At 35.7% G+C, this 18482-nt stretch overlaps 1 protein-coding gene across 15 annotated transcripts in view; it reads right to left on the reverse strand.

Annotated features, from left to right (window-relative positions):
* FNBP1 (formin binding protein 1) overlaps positions 1-18482 on the reverse strand; it is a 181128-nt gene that overhangs the window by 142741 nt on the left and 19905 nt on the right. Inside the window, exon 1 of one of the 15 annotated variants that reach the window (XM_072632704.1) lies at positions 6618-6753. The exons of the other annotated variants lie outside the window; for them this stretch is intronic. The gene's annotated coding sequence lies outside the window, so the exon portion shown is untranslated. Of the gene's footprint in view, positions 1-6617; positions 6754-18482 lie in introns of those variants that run through there. 15 annotated transcript variants of the gene reach the window in all.

Genomic DNA, 18482 nt, shown 5'->3' on the forward strand with positions numbered 1-18482 from the left:
CTCAAGCCTTTGCAAATTGGATTCTAACTTCATTATCCAGCTAATCATTCTCCAAATCTATCAGTGAGATGTTGCCACATCCATACTGATCTACTTGGTCTTCAGTGAACATGAAACTCCATCTCCTAGATCTTTCTTTGCCTCTGTAAAGATAGTCCTCCATCCATGGAATGCTCTGTCCCCTAACCTCCACCTCAGCTTCGTTGGTATCTTGAAGATTTAGCTGCACTCTATGTAGGAAGTTTTTCCCAGTCAGCCCCCTGTTAGTGCCTTCTCTTGGAGCTTACCTTCCCTTTATGCTTTATGTATCTTGTTCATAACACAGTCATTTTGTGCATTGCCTCAGCTATTCAGAATATAAGTTGCTAGAGGGCAAGGACCATATTTTTGCCTTTCTTTCCATTCCCCATGCTTAGCATAGTGCTTGGTACACGAGAGTGCACTAGTGTGCACTAGAGTTCAATAAATACTTGTTGATTGACACTGTCACTTAATGGTCACTGCTTTATGCATTACTTATTATTACTTATAATATTACATTAACAATCAAAATGTCAATGAACAAAATTATCTTTGTTATTATATCTTTCAAAACATCTTGTATAATTTTCTCATTTGCATGGGAGATACCTTATTAAAAGAGAATTTTTAATATTTTCATTGAAATAACCCTTTTCTATGGTAAATAATGCTGTCTTCCACACACTACTTAGAATTACATTAGCAAAGTTTATCTGCAACTATTAAATACTCATTTCAGTTACATATTTAGGATTTTTAACAACTTTTTAGATCAAGAACTGATCTATACAAAATGACTTTTGTGGGGAGGAGGGAGGTGGTGTCAAGACCTATGATTTCAATGCTATAATGAACTCTGAGTAATACCTTCTAACAAAACAAAGGGCAACTATTGTATAGCCAGGCACAAGAGATAAAGAGCCTTGAATGGAATCAGAAGGCCAAGGGTTCTTCAAGTCCAATTTCAGATACCTACTGGCAATATGACCCAGGGTAATCCACTTATGCTCTTAGTACCTCAGAGAACTCTTTAAGAGAATACTTTATTAGCTAATAATTTTTTTACTTTTGGTTTAATGGTACTTTACAAATATAATCTGAGGTAAAACTTTAGCACATTTCTATGGAAGATGTAAATATACTAGAGCTCTTAATTATAATTACAAGACTTCTAGAGGACAAATGAGGAGTTCAGTTGTTTTGAACTTTTATGGTAAAATTTTAAATTTCCTAAGGTTTTTTCAAATGAACAAGAAGGTCTTCTTAGAAATTCTCAAATATGACCACCTCCTGATGGGTCAGGAGAAACCTATCTTGATTATAATGAATATTAGTCCTTGAAAATTCTTTTTTTTAAATGCCCTTTTCTCCATGATGAAACAATTCAACATGGCTAAAGTAACACCTAATGACAGGGATGATATTCAAGCCTATGTCTCCTGAGGCTAATCATACTATTAACTTTAGCCTTATGAGTAAAAGTCTATCTGTAGAGCCTACAAAAAAAAAAAAGAGTTATATGGTCAAAATATCTTGGAGAGTGGGAGGATTTCACCCAAACTATCAGATTAAATTATCATTTTTGAGGTGAAGGGAATCATTCTATTTATATTTTTTTTTTTTAGTTTGTTCCTTAGTGAGTGAAGGGTACAATTAGCTATTACCTACCTTAATTAGCTAAGTAGTGAATGGATACTACTGAAGCTTTACATATGTAAAGTACATATAAATAAAGAATATTTTAATTTTGCTGGTGGATTGCCACTTAGGCAAGAAAACTAGATATACAGTGTATACCTATAAGGAAAGGATCAATTAAGTGTGAAGTTATATAGTAACAAAAAACAAAAATAGAGGACAATAGTTCTTTGTTTCAGTGTGCCAGACAATAAACAATATGGTAAGTAATACTCTACTTTTTAACAAGAATAGGAACAGAATTTTTAAGAAATGAGATTGTCATTCAATTCAAACATTTATTAAAGGTCTACTGTGCTTAATTATTCCACTAAGCAAAGTATAAAAACCTAAAAAAAGGATCATATTCACAGTTTTCAAGGACCAAATAATCTTCATAACGTGGTTTATCCTAACATATAGCATAGTATTAATTCTTCAACAGTCTATCCTGAAATGCATATTCATATTCTAACTGTTCTAAATATGAAGATTTGAGGAGATAAAATGTAGACTTTACTTAAGTCTATTATTAAAAGCTATTACCTTCTTCTGAACTAAAACTACATCAGTGCCTTCAAATTATATAAATATAAAAGACTCACTTTTCACCGGACCCGGTATTTTTTCAACTTTAATGAAAACAGTATATGAATGTTGCTAAGAAACTCAACTATTTTCAATAGTTGGAAAATTCTCAACACTGTTCTGTTGAATATCTCCAAATTTCTCACTAGCTTTCTATGCAAATACTAATCCTTAAGTGAGTATTTTCACTATCTCAGCACAACTGCTTTGTTACAGTTGCTAAAAATAAGCATCACAATTAATGAAACTGTATTAAGGACCTCAATAAGTGAAATCTTATATAGCAGTACAGGCCTACTAACCAATGGTCTAAAGTAAAGTTGGCCTTAAAATAAATTATAATCAAGGAAAGACTAAGTAGGGACTTACAACCCACTGAAGTATTAATATACCTCTTAAAGTTGCTACTATTAAGATCAACAGTGAAGCAATGTAGAACTACAGTTATCCCTTCTATGTCACAACTTTCCCCATTGCTTCAGGTCAGCATAAGAGATTAAATAGGAATTTTGGGGGAGTTTTGCAGAAGCCACAGATGACACAGAAAGTTTAGAAACTCAGAAATGCATTAAAAATATGTATAGTATTGTATAATAACAATGCTGCACAAAAGAAAGAGAAAAAATTCAGACTTCTTCTCTAGTATAAAGGGAAGGCCAAAAACTTTTACACAGATTTTCCCAATTGTGGGGATGCCACACCTTTAATCACTGGGGAAGTGGAAAGATAACTATAGTAAATATATTAACTACTGACAAAAATGCTTGGAAACTTTCAAGGTCCTATTTATCATTCTGCTCACAATACAAACTTCTAAAAGATCTGCAAGTCATCACTCATCATCATCAAAGCAAAACCTAAATATCTGACACTTTTAACCATTCTGCTTTTTAATGTCACCCTGGGCCTTGTTGATAAAAGCAGCAATATTCTGACACCCCTACACAGAACTGTAAGCTTCTTGTTACTGGTAATAATGAAATGTAATCACACTGGTAGCCAGTCCAGACTATAACGCCCAGTGAGACTGTTCTATTCATCATTCCCACTCCTTCCTATGTTCAATCTTTGTATCATCTCTGCCTACTTCCCCCCAGTCAAAAAATATTCTCCTACTTCTGCCACCCCCCTCAAGCTATACTTTGCACCTTCCCTTCCTTCACTAACTCAATACTTTTCATATTTATGCAATTTAAAAGAAACATTTGTCTCATGTACCTACACTTAGTTATGGTCCAACACCTAAGTCACACCCTAGACCTTCAGTCTATGATACTGAGCTCCTAGCAGCTTAAACAGCATCATCAAGCACTTTCCTTGCGTGTCACATCCTGGATTGCTGAACTGCTCACAAACCTTTTACCATTATTAGCATTTCTCTGGCCCTTTGGGAACTATACATAAAGTCTCTATTAAAAGCATCTATCCTTCAGGCTCAGGTAAATCTGAATTACAAATGAGACATCTGTTAGCTCTGAGATTAATTACCAACCAGTACAATGACAGCATATTATTTCAGTGCCTACTGATCTCTGAGTTCAGAGTATCTGAGTTTTCCTTCAAGATTTCAAAAATTTAACTGCCCAAACCAATAATATGAGAAATATTAAAATCTCTTTGCTTTGTGAGGCAATTTATCAGGTGCATTCTTTAACCAGAAAAGCACCATACAATTTTAGGGATTGAAAGGACTCTAAAGATTATTCAAGCCAACCCACATGTTTTATAGAGGAGGAAATCAAGACACCATTTTAAAGCATCCCTGGGAGAAAGAAGACTGTACTAAAGACTGTCAAATCTAAAAACAAAAAGAAAGATCTTAAATAAGAAAACAAGTAGGGGCACATGATCTGGGTTACATGATTAACAAGAAAGAGAACTAGATATTTTCTTTGCTGCCCATGACCTTGGAAACCTCTCCAAAACATAAATTACAGACCAATGGATAAAAACAACTTCAGCTATCTGCATGGGCTAGAAGACTTGAAATACAAAAGATAAAAAATTAAAAAAACAAAATCAATGAATTGATGTCTACCCTAAACTCATGAAGCCCACCTGCCACTACCATCTGCCATACTGTTGAGAGGACACCCTCAAAATATCTTTTCATGGAGTTGGGAGGTCCATAGGGTATTACACATAGCACATGACTTTTCAGTGTATTGATTAGTTGCACTGATTTTTTTTCTCCCTTTAAAAAATACTAGTTGTTATATGAGATGGCTCTCTAGGAGGAAAGTGGGAAGGATACTGGGAATAAATACAATGATATTTTAAAAAAGAGAAAACATCAATAAAAACTTATTTAAATTTTTAATAAAAAAACTAGGAAATTATTTCTATAGTTATAAAAAGATCAAATACCTTTCACTCTACATTTATTTATGCCAAATAACAGATGTTCAATGCAATGTTCAATTCAATAGTGCTGACATTATTTGGTTTTCCTCAAAATCACCTAAAATTATGTATATATATTTGCTAATTATCTCTAAAAACCTGAATATTCATCATAGCCATTCACTTGTATTTTTCAGTTGACAAAACATGGATGCTTAAATTAGGCTTTTGAACTTTTGTTTTTACTGGATTGGGAATTAGACATAATTTTAAAAGTTTATGCACTAACAAAACCAATGGAGCTGAAATCAGAAGAGGGACAGATAACTAGCAGGGAAAATCTCTGAAGCAAGTTTCTCTGATAAGGCTTTCATGTCCAAGGTATACAAGGAAATGATCCAAATTTATAATAACAAGAGTCATTTTCCAATTGCTAAATGGGCAAAAGATATAAACAGGTATTCACAGGGAAAAAAATCCACCATGAAATAATCATTTGGAAAAATGCTCTTAATCATGCATAATTAGAAAACTGCAAATTCAAACAACTCTGATATTCTTCCTCCCATCTATCAGAATGGCAAAATAGACAAGAAAAGAAAATGACAAATACTGGAGCAGCTGTGACACATTAATGTGCTACTGGTGGGTTGTCTACTGGTCCAGCCATTCTGGAAAGCAATTTGGAACTGTACACAGATAATTAATAGACTGTGCATACCTTTTGATCTAGTGATACCACTACTGGGCCTATGCTCCAAAAGGACGAAAACGTAAAAGGACCCAATATGCAAAAGTATTTGTAGGAGCTCTTTTGTGCTGGCAAAGAACTGGGGAACAATTAAATAACTTACGCTGTATGAACATAATGGAACACTACCGTGCTGGTTGATATACAGTAAGATGAGCAGAATCAGGAAAATAATTTACAAAACAACATTGCAATGAAAAACAACTGTGAAAGGTTTAAGAAATTTGGATCAACTCAAAAACTAACCATCATTCCAGAAAATAGATTATAAAGCATGATACCCATTTCATGACAGAGAAGTAATGGACCTCTGGTGTGGACTAACACATATATTTTCAAGCATGGCAATTGTGGGAATTTGTTTTGCTTGATTATCTGTGTTACAGGGGGTTCATTTTTCTTTTTCCTTTTTTTCCCTGATGAGGTGGGGAGAAAACAAAGGTGGAAAGTAGGAGGAAAAAAATCAACTTTTGTTCATTTAAAAAGACAAAATTAAGTTTGAAAAATAAATGAAATGCACAGAACAGAAGACAATTCGAAGGAAACACACAAGCAGGATAGATTTGAATGCTATGTATATATATATATATATATATATATATATATATATACATACATATATTTAAAAAGCAAGCAGTTTGAAATGGAGATTTATGGTTTCATATGAAATCCTTTTTCTGTTCTGCTGTGTAGATGGGAATGTTCTTTTCCAGGTAAAAAATTAAAAATTTACAGTATTCAGTGAATAAGATGCTTATCCACTCACATGTAAAATAGAGAGTTGAACTAAATGAACTATGAAATCATGTCTATCCTTCAAACTGTGAGTTATCAATCTGTTTTGGTGAAGGAAGTTTACTCACCAGGTCTCCCCTACAGTGATGAAATCACAGATCTGAATGAAAGAAAACTAATGACAGCATACATAGGCAATGACCCACCAAAAGAGAATGAAGGAGGGGTCATAAATGAGGAGAACCAGGAGAGAGCAATAATACAAAGAAAGCCAAGGAAGGAAAGGCTGTCTAGGAGGAAAGAGTGTTCAACAGTGTCAAAAACTGTAAAGTAAAAAACTACAAGATTAAAATAAATCCACTGAATTTAACAATCAGTTAAATTGTTAACAGCAAAAGGGAAATTCCAGAGGGCACAACAGAACCAGAGGAATAAAGAGGAGTAGGACTAAGACTGGTAAGAATGGGAAAAGGGTGTGGTAGCTGGGGAAGAGGATTTTTACCTTGGCAGCCAAGGGCTCTGAATCACAGGTATTTGAAGAAGAGATTGTGGGAGATTAGATCAAAGGATCACAGATTTAATGGTATGGATGATACCTTGGAGGTCATCTACTCCATCCAACTCCCTCATCCACTGAGAAAAGATGGATACCCAAGGTAACTTGTAACAATGTAATTTTCCTGAAGTCACACAGGTAGTGATGAGGTAGGATTTGAACCCAAGTCTCCCAACTATAAAACCAGTGGTCTTTCCTCTGTACCCTTGGTAAGGTCTTTTCTTGCCATAGGGAAGGAAGTACCGTTTGAACAGATATTCCTGGCATCCAGATGGAGGGAGAAGTATCATCGTGTTGCCCTTCAAAAGTGGATAAAACGATAAAACAATGATCATCAAGTACCTGGTACAATATCTGGTGACTGGGACTCAAGGCACATAATCTTCTTTCCAGTGTCCTCAGTTGGCTAGTGATGCTAATGTACAGTTGGAAAATATCTTCTACACCAAGTAAGCATTTGGCTCCTACTCAGTTATAGTGCCTGGGATCTTTCTTTTCTGTATATGGTTTTGGTGGCACAGTGCTTAGTATTGAATGCTGGATGGTTATGAAGGCTTCTTGATTATCTCATTCTTGTGTGATCATCATTGTATCACTGGGGGTGCCTGCCCTTCATTAATGAATGCTATATTGATTTTGATTTCTCACACTTTCAAAAAACAATTGACCATGCTATGCCTGACTCCATTAATTTTGTTGATTTGATCACTCTTCCAAGTAAGCAACTTTAACTAGCTGTCCAAAAGTTTCATTTTTTATGTTTGATTTACAAAATAACTTGCAGGAAAAAAATGTATAATATTGTGCCTGGAGTTTAGAATTTTAATTCGAACTGTTCACATGATGAAGTATGAACCCTAAGTAAATCACAACCTGTGACAGAAGAAAAGTAGAGAAAAAGACCCCATGAAGTTTAGAAAGGAAATGAAAGTGAAAGTGCCCTGCTTTCCAAATGGTTATTGAACAAGAAAATAAGTCTGAGACATCAATAAAATGTTACAATTCTAAAAAGGATCTTAGAAATAACACTAGATTCGGAGTCAGCAGAAGTATGCTTGAAAACTGACTCTGGCCTTAAGTACCTATGTAACCATGGGGAAGTCACTTATCTTCTCCGAGTCTTAGTTTCCCCCTCTATAAAACGAGGGAGTTGATAGCTCACATTCAAGGTCCTTTTCATATCTAAACCTATGGTGCTATAAGTAAGCAGGAAATAACTTTAGAATGCCAATTACTTCCAACTTCAACAGAACTGAAAAGACTCAAACAAACAAAAAAAAACTCAACAAGAAAAAAAGGTCTAAAGTTTTTATGTAGATGCACAACTGACTCATAACTTTACATATTCGGCCCTACAGGTAACATAGCATATGCTTAGGCCCAGAGAGGCTAAATGGACTTGACCCAAATCAGCAGAAAAAATTTAAAATGGAAAAAGACCTTAATAACCCTCTGGTCAAACCCACAGTTGAAAAAAGTCCCTTCCATGACATACCAGACATGACCATCCAATCTTTCCTTTAAAGTCTCTAATTAATAGCTGTTATTGAGTTTCTTTCTTTACATCAAACCGAGATTTGCCTGTTGTAGTTTCTACACATTGATTCTACTTTTGTCCCATAGGGAAAAGTAGAGTAAGTCAATATAATCTTTCTTCCACAGAACAATCTTTCACATACTTAAAAGAAAACTTTTATGTTCTTCCTAAATCTTCTCACCTCCAAGATAAACATCATCAGTTTCTCCAATCAGTTCTCATGTAGCATGATCTTTAGATGGTTCACCATCCTGACTGCCCTTCTCTGGACAATCTATAACCTGTTAATGTCTTTCCTAAAACATGACATTCAGAACTGAACAGAACATTCCAGGTCAAAAATATAGCAGGATCACTTATGAAAGAAATGCCTGCAAGTTATGCGTCTTTTAATGCAGACCAAGACTGCATTCACTCTCTCGCCTGCAATATAAGAATATTAACTTGTATTGAGTTTGCAGTCTATTAAAATCCCCATATTCTTCCAGACAATCTGCTGCCTAGCCATGCCTTCTTCCATCTTGCTCATGAAGAGTTGATTTTTAAAAAACTTTTAAAAAAACATTTCTTTTAAAAATGTAAAGACTTTACATTTATCCTTAATAAATTTCAACCTATTTAAACTGTTCCAATGTGCTGGGGTTTTATGAATCCTGACTTTTAAATTCAGTACATTGGCTTTCTCTCCAATTCCATGTCTTCAGACTATCTGACAAGGATGCACATCAGTGACTATCCAAATCACACTTTTTTTAAGGGGAGCTGGGGAGGTAAATAGCACACGGCCAGGCACAATGCTGTCTTCCTTCTAAGTGGACTTCAAGCCAATGATGAGTATTTTTTGGGTCCAGTCAAACAATTCTTAATCCATTTAACTGTACTACTACCTAGCCCCATTTCTTTCCATCTTTTTCTAAAGGATATCCTGTGAAATTTTACCTAGAGATTTTTTAAATTCTAAATAAATTATATCTATAGCATTCCTTTGTCCTACCAGTTCAGTAACTCTGTCAAAAAGGGAAATAAGGTTAGTCTGGTACGAGATGATCCTGATAAAGCCATATTGGTTCTTCCACTTACTTTTCTACAAGTCCACTAGTTCAAGAGACTCATTTGAATGAAGCCATACTGGCTGTCTCTCATAATCTAAAATTTTAGAACTTTGCCAGTAATCAAAGTTTAGCTCACTAGCCTACTTTAAATTTCTATAAACTTCTCTCTTAAGAAAACTGGGATACATTTGCCCATTTCCAATCCTATATGTTCCATGTTCTCCACAGTCTTTCAAAGATTGTGACTCAGTAATGATATCTACTAAGTTATCCAAGTATCTTAGGCTGTAGTTTACCTGGGCCAGGAAGCATGAGCTCATCTTAAGAGCACCTAGGTGTTCTCTATTTTTTTTACTTATTGTGCACATCAATTCCCTATTTACATACTTTTGTTTTGTCTATTCCAATCCAAAAATAATTCTTAAAAAAGAAAACAGAAAAAAAAATTGAACAGCTATGCCTTCTCTCTGTTGTCAATTATCTTCCCCATCTATCCCCAAAATAGGTCCTATCACTTCTTGGATCCTTTTTCCTCAACACAGTTACAAACACAACCTATAAAAAAAGGCCTACCCCTTTTTATTGTCCTGAACTTACTACTGGTCTCAACTTCTCTGAGCTTAGAGCATTCTCAACTTTATTCCATAGGACCATGCCACACTTTTGTAGTCATTCTCTGTTACTTTTGCTTGCTTCTTCCTTCTTCTGTGTATGCCTTCTAAAAACATAGGGTTGGTGACTTCCTTATAAATATACCTCCATGTACAATATACATGAATATACATATACATGAATATACAATTCCCCCATCCTCCTTTCATCTTCATCAAGGTTATTTTCTACATATCTTTATGATTTCAATCTCAAAAGCTTCATAAGGTGACCTAGATGCACCAGATCTAAACCTGTATTATAAAGCAGCAGTCATCACAACTACTTGGTACTGGTTAAGAAAAAGAAGAGTAGATCAGTGGAATAGGTTAGACACACAAGACACAGTAGTTAAGGACTATAGTAATCTACTGACTGATAAAGCCAAAGATTCCAGGTTTCTAGGATAAGAACTCACTATTTGACAAAGACTGCTGGGAAAATTGGAAAACAGTATGGCAGAAACTAGGCATAGACCAATATCTTATACCATATACCAAGATAAGGTCAAAATTGGTACATCATTTAGACATAAAAGGTGAAACTGTAAGCAAGTTAGGAGAGCAAGGAAAAGTTTACCTGTCAGATCTATGGAGAAGGGAAGAATTTATGACCAAACAAGAGATAGAGAACATTATGAAATGCAAAATGGATAATTTTGATTACATTAAATTAAAAGGTTTTACACAAAGCCAATACAACCAAGATTAGAAGGGAAGCACAAAGCTGAGTGAAAAAATTTTATAGCCAGTAGGAAGGCCTCATTTCTAAAATATGTAGAGAACTGAATCAAATTTATAAGAATACAAGTCATTCCCCCAATTGATAAATGGTCAAAGGATATGAACAGAGAGTTTTCAGAGGAAGAAATTAAAGATATCTATAGTCATATGAAAAAATGTGTTAAATCACTGTTGATTAGAGAAATGCAAATCAAAACAACTCTGAGATACCACCTTATACTTATCAGATTGGCTAATATGACAGAAGAGGAAAATGATAAATGTCAGAGAAGATGTGGAAAAACTGGAACCCTAATACATTGTTGTTGGAGTTGTGAACTGATCCAACCATTCTGGAGAGCAATTTGGAACTATACCCAAAAGGCCATAAAACTGTGCATATCCTTTGATCCAGCAATACCGCTATTAGGTCTATATCCCAAAGAGATCATTAAAAAAGGGAAAAGGATCCACATGTACAAAAATATTTATAGCAGCTTTTTTTGTGGTGGCAAAGAATTGGAAATTGAGGGGATGCCCATCAATTGGGGAATGGCTGAACAAGTTGTGGTATACGAATGTAATGGAATACTATTGTGCCATAAGAAATGGTGAGCAGGTGAATTTCAGAAAAAACCTGGAAAGATTTGCATGAACTGATGCTGAGTGAGCAGAACCAAGGGAACACTGCACACAATTAACAGCAACACTGTGCGATTTTGTTAAGACTTGCTCTTCTGAGCAATGGAATGATCTAAGTCAATTCCAAAAAGACTCATGATGGAAAATGCTATTCATGACCAGAGAAAGAAGTGATAGAATCTGAATGCAGATCAAAGCATACTATTTTTTGTTTTTTATTTCTCATGGTTTTCCCCCTTTGTTCTGATTCTTTTTTCACAGCCATGACTAATGTGGAAATATGTTAAATATGATTGTACATGTATAACTTATATCAGATTGCATGCCAACTTTGGGAAGGGGGATGGGAAAGGGGGGGAAAATTGAGAACTCAAAATCTTATAAAAGTAAATGTTGAAAACTAAAAATAAATAAATACACATATATATTTTAAAATGCTTCCTATCTTTTCTAGAAGGATGTTCTTTGTGGAATTTTAGGTCACAATATCCTACCTATCATGTATCTGAAGTATGTGAAAGGAATATGTCAGATTACAATTTATTACTGACCCTCCTCTTCCTTTATCTGAATTGTTTTCCTTTTTTAAAATTTAATTTTTTCTAAATAAAATGAATACATATAAAAAATACAATGCTTGTGATTAGGAGCCAGGCATCCTGAAATATAAGCAGAGCTGGAAACATCCATTACTGTCAAGGGTGATGATCTCTCCATGCCCTATAGTATTTACATAGTTGTGCTCAGTGGGCATAATGTTTCTTCTGGTTCTATTTTCTTTACTCTGCTTTATTTCATATGCATCTGCCCATATTTCTTCGATTTTCTTATATTAAAATATATACCTCTTAATTTTGGAAATTTGGATTTAATTTTAATAAAATTCACAAAAGCCTTATCAACTACTTTTTTTTAAAAAATTTGATTTTTTCTTCTTGCTACATTTTAAGTTCCAAACAGTCTCCCTCCTTCCCTCTCCATCCTGCACTAGAGAAGGCTACCAATTAACACCACTGTGTGTGTATGCCTATGTCTATACAAATACATATATATATATGTTCATATATATGAACTGATAGAGAAGAACTGATACATAGAAGTATGCAGAGTATAGTTTTACATATATACACAAATGTACATATATGTATTCATATATTTGTTTTATACCTGTTTTAATATACGTACATGTGTATATAGAATCATACTATGCATTTATATGTGTAAACATATATATGTATGCTTACATACATACATAGATACGTAAAACCATATCATGCATACTTCCACATATATCAGTTCTTTCTCTGGAGGTGGAGAGCATCTTCCATCATAGGTCCTTTGTAGTTGATTTGAATATTTACAATATCCAGAATAACTTAATCGCTTAGTTATTCTTAGAAACATACTATTGTAGTGTACATATGATGTTCCCTTGGTTCTGGCTCATTTCATTCTTTATGAAGAATGCAAGTCTTTCACATTTTTCTAAAATCAACCAGCTCATCATTTCTTACAGTATGGTAGTATTCAATTACATTCATATACCACAATGTGGTGAAATTGCCCAATTGACAGGCATCCCCTCAATTTCTAGTTCTTTGCCATCACAAAAAGAATTGTGTCTGTTGCTATAAACATTTTAGAATGTGTGTGTGTGTGTGTGTGTGTGTGCGCGTGTGCGTGTATTCTTTCCTTTTTCCCTGATCACCTTGGTTAACAGACCAACAGTGGTATTGCTGGGTCAAAGGGTATACACAATTTTATGACTCTTTGAGCATAACTCCAGAGGCCCCTCCAATATAGTTGGACCATTTCACAGTTCCACCAGTGATGTATTAGTGTCCCAGTTCTTTCACATCCCATTCATCTTTAGGAGAAGGAAATTATTAAGCAAATCAAGAAATGACTAGAAGTTCTGTTTAGACTGAGCTCCAATAAATGTTTAGCTACCCCATCTCTACTATAATATGGCTCTGTGACAAGCTTGTGATCTGTTTCACAAACTCTTCATTATTTTTTTCTTTCTATTCTTGCTGAATATTATATATATATTCCAAAGGCTTCTATTTTTGCCTCTACTTCACCCAACCACTATCCACCATGCTTCTTCCCCTTTCTGGTTCCTGGATTTTCTAAGACAAATATATCAATGCTACCCTGACTGCAAATCCAGTGCTCTTTTTGGTATTCAATTCATTAAAAGACATTAAGTTTCTATGTGAAAAGCAAAGTGTCAGATGCTGGGGGAGATAGAATGTTCAGATGAGATATTTCCCATCATCATGGAGCTTGTAAGATTTGCAAGGGGAAAAAACATGTATAGCTATAACATGTAACAATACAAAATAAGTACATTAGAGATGTATAAAACAAAGTGTTATGTGAGGTGTGGGGGAAAAGGCTAACAGAAGGTATTAAATACCTTAAGGATGAGAAGGAATTCAAACATTTAAAGAGGGATAATTGTGGGTCAGGGAACATAGAAAACAAAGCACAGAATTTGTTCAGGAGAATGAGAGCAATTTAGTTTGAAGGATGTAGTATGTAAAAAGAAGTAGTAGGAGATAAGATGGGCAAGGGAGAGTGGAATCGTATTATAGAAGAGTTTGAATGTTAGGCAAGACTTTGACTTTATTTGGTAATCTAGAGACCCTAATTATTTTAATAAATCTGTAACCTTAATAAATGTACAAAATGAAAAATAATAGTTCTTACTCAAAAAGTTTATCTACTAATAGTAGAAACAAGATTTACACACAAATAAATATGATACAAAGTAGATTGAGATAGCAACAAAGGAAAAATTCAAGAAAAAAATGCTCCAGGAAAATTTGGGAAACTTTCTTTTCTGTTAGCCATAAGGGGTAAGGATGATTCTCTGAGATCAAGAGGGCTGCTGGGAGGAGTCCTATCACCCCCCTCCCAAACTAAGCTGATCTGAGAGTATATAGCCCCCTAAGGATACCTGTGTCAGGGATGGTCTACCTTCTATTTTTATCTTCTGTCCTTTGATACTAAACCTTGTGAGATCCTCTCAGGGATGGAGGCAGTAGAGGAAAGGAGTGCCCCAATTTGGCAGATGTGCTTGAACTTCAGAAGTTATTACTGTGTTTTGTTATAGTATATGTCTTGTTGTAAGAGCTTAAGCTATTGGGGGAGGGGGAGGGGGCAATGGGTTTAGATCATGTTTAGCTATGGGACACTGGAAGACTATTCAGATAGCTTCATGGAAGTAGTTAGCACAAGCTTGGCCTTGAAAGAAGAAAAGGATTTGAAAAGGAAGAGATGAAGGAATTTGTTCCAGGTACAAAGGGATAGTGAGGCAGAAATAATGAGACATTACAAAGCTAGAACTGGTAGGACTTAGCAAGTGATTGCATGTAGGTGGAAGGGTGAGGGAGAGGGAATAAGTGAAGGTGATTCCAAGGTTTTAGACTTTGGAAAGCTCTAAAGCTATTGCAATGATGGTACCATAGACAAAAATAAGGAAATTACCAAAAGAGACAGCTTTAAGGATGAAAATCAGTTTTGGATAGGAATAGATTAAGGTGTTAATGGAAATGTCTAGATAGTATTTATAGTCAGTATTTATATAATGTTTTAAAGTTTGTAAAGCTTAAGAATGGCATTACCAATTCTCCCAATTCTTTCATGTATATAATTGTTCTTATGATTTATCTTCCTCTCTAACATACAATAAAAGTTTTGACCCTGCAGGTCAGGAGGAGGTTTCCTCTGGACATTGTTGGTCAGCCCAGAAGTCTCTGAACAGTTATCTCTGTTGTGCCAGGCTTTGGAGGGTGAGAAGTCTTTTAGTTCAGATTGAATGTTGGGATGAAATGAGGTACTGGAAAATCATTGGACAGTTAACAATAGCAGGTTTCCTTTGTGTTAACCTGGAAAAGACCTTAGCTTAAAAAGACCAAGGTCTCCTACTACATCCAGGGGCATCTCCAAGTCAACCTGATCTATAATTTGCCACTGGATCTAAATGGCTCCAGAGGAGAGAGTGAGGCTGGTTGACTTTGCATAGCCCTGCCTCACTTAAATCCATTTCATTTGCAAGTCATGACATTACCTTCCTGATGCCAAGGCTCTCTTTGAGAACAAAGGACAAAAAACAGCAAAAGATTTAAATATCATTTTAACATCACAACACAGGGAGGGAGGGAGGGAGGTGCTATTAATATTTCCATCTTACAAGTAAGGAAGCTAAGGCAGCCAGCCGTTAAGTAACTTGCTTAGTCACATAGCCAGTAAAATGTCTGAGGTGGGCTTCGAACTCAGGTCTTCCTAACTCCAGGTGCAAAAGTTTATCCACTGTACCACCTAGCATAAGATGTCTAGTAGGCTGCTGGAAATGCAGGGAAAGATTGAAGCTGTGCATACAGATTTGGAAATTATTTGTATAGCATGATACCTGAAGTTGTAGGGGTGACTGCAAGACTCACATTTATAAAAGTTAAACTTCTAAGATCATCTTTTCATATTAACTTACACATTTTACAAGTATTTGCATCATATATCTGGGAGGTATCTTTGGTGCATTAGAAAGAATGCTAAACATGAGTTAGAAGACTGGTCTGTTTCTAACATGTAAGACCAGTTACTGGAATAGTCACCTAAGTTCTATTGGCCAACAGTGGTTATACTATGTAGTAGAAAAAGCAATGAACTTCCAAAGAGCACTACACCTGAAATGTGCATATTAGCAGTGTGGCCTAGGCAACTTAATCTCTCTGAGCTTCAGTTTCTTTATATTGAAAACAGTGTTAACACTTCCAGGTCACATGAGCAATAAGATGGAGGACTAGACATTTTTCCTAATCCCCATGACCTTTCAAGTCACTCCAAAACAGAAATTATGTGCCAAAAATAAAGCAACTTCAGCTGTCTCAATGGTCTAGGATAACCAGACTCCAAAAGAAGATTAAAATCCCTTGAAATATGAATCAATGCTTACTAACCTTGATAGCACTCAGCATCCCTTCCCTATCTTGCATAATACTGGCATACTGGCAGTAAGGCAGATTGAAGGATACAACACAAGCTTACAATAAAATCCACCCTCCCACCCTAGTCTCTTTCCCTCTTTCCACTGCAGTAGAGATCCTGGCTCCAGGCTGTGGAAATATGGCCACAGCCCCTAAAGGGGCCACAATCCTGTAGTACTAGTGCTGCAAAGCAATTTGAACTGCCAGGGCAGACAACTAGGTAGGTCTAACAGAGCCAGAAGTAGGCCAACAACCCCATAACACCGTCAGAGTTGGTGCCAGAGCAGACAACCCTGAAGTATCAACTGAGCCTGGCACTGGACCAACAGTCCTATAACATCAACAGAATTTGGAGCCTGAAAGGCCAATTCTGTAACACTAAGTGTTGAAAACAGTAACAACAGAAGGAAATACAGCCTCCAGATCTAGCAAATTAGTTCAAACACCTATGAACAAATACTGCAAAACAAAGGAAAATGGTCTAACACTTGATAAGACAGAAAAGCCTATGGAACATAAGAACATGAAACCACACATGTTCCTGAATGATTCAAAAAATAAATTAAAATTACGGGAGCAAAATTAATGGCCTACATACACACAAAAAAAATAATGAACAGAAGAGAAAAATTAGAATCCACAATAGCCTCACCAAAGAAACAGAGAACAAAAGATTAGGAATGCAAATATACAGAAGTGAAGGACAATCTAGAAGAAGAGAAGCAAAAACCAACATTAAAAGAAAATATGTTCACTATGTAAACAAAGCATACTGATCTTGAAGACAGGATGCAGATGAACAGCCTAGGATCACAGGTTTCCCAGAAGAATGTGGCAGAACAAAACAATAACAACAACAACAACAAAACCCCTAACACCATAATAAAGAAAATAATAGAAGAGGACTTACCAGGAATTTCTTAATAGAAAAAATGAAATTCTAATTGAAATAATTCACAGATCACCTCCAGAAAAAAACCCAAAGCTTCAAACTCCAAGGCACACAGTGGTTAAATTTAATCATTCAAATCAGAAACAAGTTTTGGCAATCAGGAGAAAGACCTTTAAATACAAAGAAAAGAACACTGGAATAATGTAAGACTATTCTGCGTCCAATAGAAAATGGAGGGAGAAATGGAATAATGTGTTTCAAAAAAAAAAAAATGGGGCTCAAAAATGCAGCCCAAGGTGACCTACCTTGAAAATCTGAGCTTAACCACACATGAAAAAAGACTGACATTCAATAATAAAGAAGGGTTTGAAACATTTTTAGAAAGAAAATCAGAACTGAAGAGATTATTTGCTTCTTGAAACCCCAAACAACAAAAATGTAGGAAGAGTTCATAAATGCAGCAGAAAAGGACAGCAACATCAACAGAATGATAACAAAGAGACCAGTAAGAAGCTTCTTTCTAAATGTACGTAAGACAGGGGTAAAGGCAGAAATCCGATAAAGGCAGATGGGGACATTATGGGCACAATTTGAAACATCCAGTCTACAAGTGAATCAATGCCTTTTTATGGAACTACAACATGGAAGGATACAAGAAAGAGGAGTGGGGACAAAATGGAAAGAAAAAGAGGAGTATATAATGGGAAAGTGACCTGTATGATGTGACAGAAAGAGAAGAGCCTATAGGGTAGTGGGTGAGGAGGAAGAGAGAAAGATTGGAAAGGGGAGAGGGAAGGAAGGAGGCCTGACTTCGGTGGAAGGATGATGTTCCACTGATGAATGTTTCTCTGTGTGAAGAAAGATGATCTGTGAAAGGAGATAAGGACCATACACTGAGTAGGGCCTGGGGTATTTCACATTTGAAAAGTCTACTCATTCCATGTTAGGAAGGAAGGAGTTAGAATGTCTAGAGAACAACTGACACCTAGGAGGTGGGAGGACATGGACTAAGGGAAGAGATTTTAAAAGCAGGTGTGTGTGCGCGCACATGTGCGTGTGAAAGAGAGAGTATCTGGGGAAAGAGTGTAGATCAGTGGTGGGCTGCATAATCAAAAATGTAGTGGGGAAGGACCTTACAATGGGGCAATGTCTTCTCTGATACTTGCAATAATTGGCGCTGTTCTGCAAGTAAGGCAGAAAGAAAAAGGAAGTCCACTTAAAAAAGTCTTACAAGTCAGTGACAGAAAGCTCCTAGAGGTGAGAGCCTAGAAGAGATACCTTGAAAGCTTTAATTAGATGAGGAATATAGAGAAGAGAGACT

Source organism: Notamacropus eugenii, chromosome 1, assembly GCF_028372415.1.
Source record: "Notamacropus eugenii isolate mMacEug1 chromosome 1, mMacEug1.pri_v2, whole genome shotgun sequence".
NCBI classification, from domain to species: domain Eukaryota; kingdom Metazoa; phylum Chordata; class Mammalia; order Diprotodontia; family Macropodidae; genus Notamacropus; species Notamacropus eugenii.